Source organism: Amborella trichopoda, chromosome 2 (assembly GCF_054954075.1).
Source record: "Amborella trichopoda isolate Santa Cruz 75 chromosome 2, AtrichopodaSantaCruz75HAP2 v2.0, whole genome shotgun sequence".
NCBI classification, from domain to species: domain Eukaryota; kingdom Viridiplantae; phylum Streptophyta; class Magnoliopsida; order Amborellales; family Amborellaceae; genus Amborella; species Amborella trichopoda.
In genome coordinates, this window is record NC_142337.1 from 22,421,799 (window position 1) to 22,429,146 (window position 7,348).

General features: G+C 40.8%; 2 long non-coding RNA genes across 3 annotated transcripts; one reads left to right on the top strand and one right to left on the bottom strand.

The window, feature by feature from the left end:
• Nucleotides 1-2,165: 2,165 nt before the first annotated feature.
• Nucleotides 2,166-3,248, bottom strand: LOC148783162 (uncharacterized). The gene is made up of 2 exons (XR_016050469.1): nucleotides 3,152-3,248; nucleotides 2,166-2,355 (listed from the first exon to the last, which is right to left on the bottom strand). It is a non-coding gene; the product is annotated as an uncharacterized LOC148783162 (long non-coding RNA).
• Nucleotides 3,249-3,318: 70 nt separating this feature from the next.
• On the top strand, nucleotides 3,319-5,991 carry LOC148783163 (uncharacterized). Of its 2 annotated transcripts, none has more exons than XR_016050471.1 (2): nucleotides 3,319-4,129; nucleotides 5,326-5,991. It is a non-coding gene; the product is annotated as an uncharacterized LOC148783163 (long non-coding RNA). The 2 variants fall into 2 exon arrangements; XR_016050470.1 differs by having other exon boundaries at nucleotides 4,100-4,187.
• Nucleotides 5,992-7,348: the final 1,357 nt, after the last annotated feature.

Consider the following 7,348-nt stretch of genomic DNA (forward strand, 5'->3'; position numbering starts at 1 on the left):
TTATTCCGCATCGGGGACCAAGGTGCTGAAAAATGCGTTCAAACAATAACGTCTCTAAAGTTTTAAGGTAAAAACCACGGCTACCAATTCCAAATCATGAGTGGGATAGTTCTACTCGTACAGCTTTAACTACCTAGAGGAATAGGCTATAACCTTTTCCCTTTGCATCAATACACACCCAAGCCCTTTGTGTGAGGCATCAGTAAAAACCACAAAATATTAATTCCCCTCAGGTAAGGTCAGTATCGGGGCTATGATCAGTCTCTTCTTCATTTCTTGAAAACTTCTCTCGCAGTTATTAGACCACACAAACTGGGGGTAGAGAAGTTAACTCTTCAAGGAAGACCTCTGGATATTCTCTTACCACCGATATCTCTTCTAATTTAGATTGAACATTCCGATTTTCTACTACATAAGCCAAGTATCCCACACATCGTTTGGCCAACAAGAGAGAGGCCCGAAGGGCTGAGATGATGTGTAAAGGAGGAACATCCTTAATGCCCTTAAAACATAGTTCAGGTTGACCCGGGCATCTAAAAGTTACAATCTTATCAAAACAGTTCACTATAGCATAGTGGGTAGACAACCAATCCATACCCAAAATAATATCAAAGTCTTGAACATCTAAGAGTATCAAATTTATAGGTAACAGATGTCATTCAATCACAACCCCACATTGTTTATATATTATATCAGTTTCTATTGATTCTCCCATAGGTGTACATACTACCAAAGTTCAAACAAGTTGTACAGGCTTAACATTCAAGTGACATGTAAAGTGTGGTGCAACAAATGAATGGGATGATCCAGGATCAATTAAAACTTTTGCTTCAATTCCACATACAGAAAGTGCACCTCGAATCACAGAGGTTGATGCCTTAGCCTCTTACCCAGTCTGGGCGAACACTTGCCCTTGACCCCTTGGTCGGTCCTCTGGCCCTCTAACTGGACAGTCCTTGATCAGATGGCCCGGTTTGCCACACCGAAAGCAGTCCCTGGTCTTCCTGAAGCACTCAGCAGCTGTGGTTGCTCACACCATAGTGAGGGCAGACAGAGCACCAGTTGTTCCTTGCATCATTTGGGACAACCCCTTGAATCTTGACACCACCTTGATTATTTCTTCTTTTAAACTCTCTCCTCTGAGGTGGATGTGCTGCTTTCTTAAAATTTCTGGGCTGTGCAACCCCCAATCTTCCTTCTCTTCTAACCCGAACTTCTTCACAATATCTCTCTATCTTTAAGGCCAGCTCCACCAATGGGGAGAAGGTCTTGAGGTTTGTAGAGATAATCCTCCCCCTTATATCAGGCCCGAGGCCCCTCTCGAACTTACTGGCCTTTCGCACCTCAGAGTTAATGATATGTGGCACATATCTAAAGAGTTCATCAAACTTTGCTGCTTATTGCTCTACTGTCATCTTTCTCTGTTGCAGCTCTATAAATTCTACCTCTTTCCTCTCCCTTACAGAGTCGGGATTATACTTCTCAGAAAATACTTCCAAGAAATTCTTCCAAGTAGTCACAATTCCCGACCCTTCTCATGATTGTTTTATTGAGCTCCATCAGTGCTCAGCTTCTCCCTCTAACATAAACGTACCCAGCCTAACCTTTTGCTCGTTGGTACAGTTTAGCAATCCAAAAATCTTTTCTATCAGTCTTCTCCATCTCTCAGCCTTCTCTACTCCTTCATGCCCCACAAAGTTTGGAGGTGTCAGCCTCCTAAACCTTTCTATCGAATTACTATCATTCATATTAGAGGCGGGGGTAGACAGGGCCGGTATAGCTTCTCTCATCATTTGTGTCATGGCCCCCAAAGCTCTGGCGAGTTCACCGGAAGCCTCGGTGTTCCCATTACTTGAACTCGCGTTGTTGGTATGAGTCATCGGCATCTGCAACCTAAAACATAAACACCCACTTACTAGTCTATCAAAGAACTATCCTACAGACACTCTTAAGACTCCCTAGCCCAAGAATCCTATCCTAGCTACTCTGATACCATAACTGTCATGACCCCGCCATGCTAACCCCTGCCTGAGGGTGACAGAGTGTCGGATCACGACCGAAGGTCGCCAACATCACTCAGGTGGGAGTGGCTCAATGCATAAAAACACAGAATTGATAGCAAACCACGAAAGAAAACTAGAATAAATCCATTCATCAAACAATTATCGATCCAAAAGTACAACCATTTCATTCATTCAATATCCAAAATTTCTTACAATTCCTTTAAAGCACTATTGGCCCAAAAAAACAACACCGTATAAAGATTCCATCACAAAGGTAAGCCCACCAAAACATACTATGAAAAATCTTGGGGAGATGGCTCCACAAACTTCTCAAACTTGATGCTTCAACCACCTGAACACAAAACAACCACTTGCCTTAGCACAGATGTCAACACCCTTCACTCGACAATTATGTAAATAAGATGGAATGAGCTAAAAGCCTAGTAAGCAGATCTAAACCATTGTATTTCAACTAGCATAATAGTGATAACAATATGCAATGCAAATATGTATATGTATATGTTCACAAGGTATCAAGTGAAGTCCCTCAACGTGCTTCTCAACACTCAAACAGTAATATGATAAAAGCAATTCAATATACAATGCATAAGATTAGAAGATGGAATTAGGATGAAATAAGAATAAAATGAATGAAAATAAAATGAAGAAAAGTAAAATAAAATAAAAAGGATAAAAGGAAATGAAATAAAATAAGATGGGGTAAATAAAATAAAATAAAGTGGTAATTGAAATAAAGTAAAATAAATAATTAAAATGGAATGAGATAAAATTAGGTAAGATAATTAAAATAAAATAAATTGATAGAGTAGAGGAAGGTATGGTGGGATGAGGGATGTGAAATAAAACAAATAAAATGCACGACAAGGGAAAATAAAAGGAGTGAATGAAGTAAAATAAGATGATGAAAAGGAATTGAAGTGGAATAAAATAAAGGAAAGGGGTGGAAGAAAATAACATGAGGAGGTGGGATAAAATATTTAGAAAACAAACTAGTTTAAAAAGATGAGTGGGTTTGGGACGGTTAAAGTTCTAAAGAGAGAGCTTTTGCTGGGTTGACCGAAGTAAAACAAGTGGTGAAAACGAAATTGATGAAAACTTCAAACGAAAGAGACGAAATTGACAAAAACCTCAAGCTTTCGTTTGGAGAGTCTTAGAGAGAGAAATGAAACGTGAAGGGATCAGTATTGGGTTTTGGTGAGGGAGGTTGGACGAAGACGAATCGAGCGAAAGGAAGAAAGGAGTTTTCACTGGGGAGGGGGGGGGGGGGTCTTAGAGAGAGAAAGAAGAAGCGGAAGGTTGCTGGAATTTGCGAAGAGCTCGGAGGAGATGACCGTGAGGCGTGGTGATGGTGCCTGGTTGAGAGAGGCGGAGGTGGTTGAGGACGAAGGTGGAGCAAGCAGGGAGCGAAGGGGAGACGAGGTGAGAGCGGCCACTGGTTGCAGCTGGTTGGAGGTCAGTTGCAGCAGAGCGGAGATGAAGGTGTACGCAACAGAGTGGAGGAGGTGACAGGGGCGGACAAGTGTGGTGGTGCGAGGATGGAAATTGCAGGGGCTTTAGAGAGAGGGAGCAGGGACTGACTCGTGCTGAGTCAGGGGGCGATTGGTAGAGAAAGGCGGCTGCAGCAGGTGGAGAGTACGGTAGTTGAGGTTGCTTCCTAGTTCTGGTGCAGAGGAGAAGAAGAAAGGGGAACGAGTGAAGGTGAGGTGTGGCTGCATAGGTTAAGAATTAGTGAAGGTGGTGGAGGAGTTGTAGAGAGAGAGAGTAACAGAATGGATGGGAGTTGCAGGGATGAGAAAATGAACAGTGGCTGGTGGTAGTTGGCCACTAGTTGGAGTAGAGAGGAGGATGGAGATGGTAGGGATGGCTGAGAGCAGGAGGGCGGAAGAAAAAGCCAAAAAGGAAGATGGAGGCGAGGGACTACTAGAGGAGGTGGTGGACCCGAGGGTCCACATGGAGGAAATGGTCATGCAAGGAATAAAAGAGAAAAAAAAAAAGAAAGGTGGTGGTCATGAGGGACCACAGAGAGGAAAAGAAAGAATAAGAAAGGCAGAGAGAATGACACCTACAGCAGAAGAGAGAAAAAGAGAGAAATACTAAGCTTCAAGGTATCGACCCAAAAATTTCTCTCCTTCCTTTCTCTCCCAAGACGTGACCCAACAATAGGTAAGATAAAAATTTCATTAAGCAAATGAAGGGCTTGTGTAGAATGTTAGTACGTGATATATATAGAACTGAGAAAATATCCTATTATCCTATATTTTTAACTTCTATATCTCATCAAACCTAAGAATTGAAAATATTACTTGTAAGCAAATGGACTCATCTTTTTTATCTTCCAACTCCTTAAACCCTTTTGACCATGTTTTATTGACCTCAACAACTTATGAAATGATTCTATCCCTCTATTTAAAACTCCATCTTTCTCTCACATCATCGTCTTTATCTCTCAAAACTCTATCTCTCTCTAAAACCCAAACTCTATCTCTCTCTCACATCATCGTTTCTCTCTCAAAACTCTATCTCTCTTCCTAAAACTCAAACTCTATCTCTATCTCTCTCTCTCTAAAACTTCATCTCTCTTTAAAACCCAAACTCCATCTCTCTCTCTCTAAAACACCATCTCTTTCTCACACATAAGAAGGTGTGCTCGTGTTTGAGCTCAAGCTAAACCCTTTGGATGGTAAACTCACCAAAAAGCGAAGAGAGAGAGATGGAGTTTTAGATAGAGAGATGGAGTTTGAATAGAGTGTCATTTTAGTATTTGTTTGGGTAAAAAATTTAAAATCAAAAGGATCTAGGGGGTTATAAGATAGAAAATATGGAGACCTTTTGCTTACAAGTAATATTTTCAATTATTGGGTCTCATAAGATATAGAAGTTAAAAAAGATGATAAGGAGATATTTTCCCTATAGCATTTGCCCCAAACATAGGTTGATGATCAAAAGTAACCTTAATTGTTTAAAATTAAGATTAAATTGAATTAAAAGAAATTAGAAAATAGGGTGCAAAATGACAAGTGTATCCCTTCTTAGCAAATTGTAGAATTCCAAAACAGTCTTTGTGCTGCCCTAGAACTTGCATGATCTTTCATGGATGATCCAAGGTTGTGCTAATGCCTGTTTCATCGAAAGATGATTGCTTTCTTGTAAGGCTCGGCATGACGATCGATTTGACCCCAACTTCATGTCATGGATCGTGTTTTTAGGGTACGATCATGTGACTTGAAATTTGAATTAATCTTGAAACTTTGGATCGATAATGTGCTCGTTCTTTGATGTTTTTTGGTGATTTCTTCGTTAGATCACACTGAGCATGATATAATGATTGCGGGGCAACAAACACAGCTCGATTTCGTGTCCGAACAAAGATTTTACAACTTGGAGTTATGGCTAGAATCTGGAATTCCAGCGACAGAATTTGAAGTCATTTCGTTGGCTTCGTATGTGGAATCTGACTGTCCAGCATGTACGGGGTTCGGGTCAGAGATAGCCCAAGACCTTACGCACGCGTAGAATTAGTCTCCCATTGATCAGGCTCGCGAGCGGTGTGATTTGGCCACTCGAGTGAGGCACGACGCTGCTGAATTTCTTACACTTTCTTTCCGGATCAGCAACTTCTCTCTAGCTTTTCTTCGCGCTTGAGTGTTGTCACGGGACGTGTCACTTATCGAAACGCTCGTCTTGATGAGGCGAATACGCTCACAAAATTTGGACTTGATCCGACCTTAGACGAGTGAGATATGAGCATAAAAAACTACTAGTCGTGATTGTCCCTTCAATGGTATAAAGTTGTAGGGTGGCCGCACGGGAATAGCCTGAGGCTCTTCCTCTTTCAATATTTTGCTTATAACTTTTGCCTGGAGTGTCTGTTCAAGCTGAAATTTGACCTTTAAGGGTTTTCAACTGTACCGGATCCAAAGGTGGTGGTCCATACAGTTAATTGAGATACTGAAAATATAGCTCTAATTATATAATCTGTTTCAGAGTGCTAGAGGCTGATTCTGCTAGAATTGTTTCTCAATCTGGACCGCCTTAGACATATCAGAATGCGGCGTAACTTGGCGGGAGACTTTTGAGAGGCCTCATGAAGATCTTGGCCAGTTCTGAGGTTACTCTAAAACTGTTAGGATTTTCACTGTTTGCTAGGCTTTTATTGAGCGGGGGCCCCATGATGATGAAAAATATCTTCCAACACCACATCATAATCACAATTGCCACCGTAGTTATCACTATTAAGCCCCCGCCACTGCTGCCGCCACCACCACCATCACTCTACTACTACCGCTTAGCTGCCACCACCAACACCATTACTAAGGCACCTCTGCCTAACAGCTGCCGCCACCAATCACCAAACAGAAGTTATATATATCCTTTGTGGCGCCTTTGTGGTGCCCTTGCATGTTAGTGACAGCTTTGAAAATCAGTTATATGTGACTCATCTCTTTATTGGGTTCTTTCTTATCTTTGGTATTCAAAGGTGCGCCAATCTATTGAGAGGTTATGACATAATTTCTTATGGGCTTGTAATGCAGATGCTCGAGGTCTTCATTTGGTGATTTGGGATGCTATTGATTTAAAACTTGGAAGAGGGTAGCTCTAGTGTACGTAGCCTCCTTGAATTTAAAAAAGCTGGATTAATGAATATGGCGTGGAGAATAGTATCTAATCCTAATGTTTTGATTTCAGGATTATTTATGCATTGATTCGGATTATGGTCCTATCGGGTAGAGGAAAGTTTTCCATGTCCGGAGGGATATCATGATGAGTCTGAATTAGATATAGAATGTGTTTAGATGCCTTGAGGGATATCATGATGGGTCTGAATTTGATATATAATGTGTTTAGATGGTCGTTGAGTAGTCAAACTCTCCCAAAATGGAAAGAGGATATTTTTAGGAGGGGATTTAACTCTCAAAATGGAAAGAGGATATTTTTAGGACGGGACTAAATGGTATTGTAGAGAAAGATAGTAGATGATATGAAAGGGTACATGAGATATATCGGTTTGGGAAAAGAAATGAGATGGGTGAGACTATTCTAGATTTTACTATGGCCTATGACCTAGTAATGGTAAACACTTCCTTTAAAAAGCAAGATGAACATTTGATAACCTATAAAAGTGGGTCATATAAAAGCCAAATAAACATCTCCCTAGTTAAGAATGTAAATTGATCATCATGTAAAAACTACAAGATTATCCCAAGAGAGAGTTTGGCTATCCAACATGAGCTTGTAGTTATGGATATCTGTATAAAGACGTGGAAGAGAGGGAATAAAAGTAATGGGTGTCCAAGAACTACGAGGTGAAATTTAAAAAATAAAAA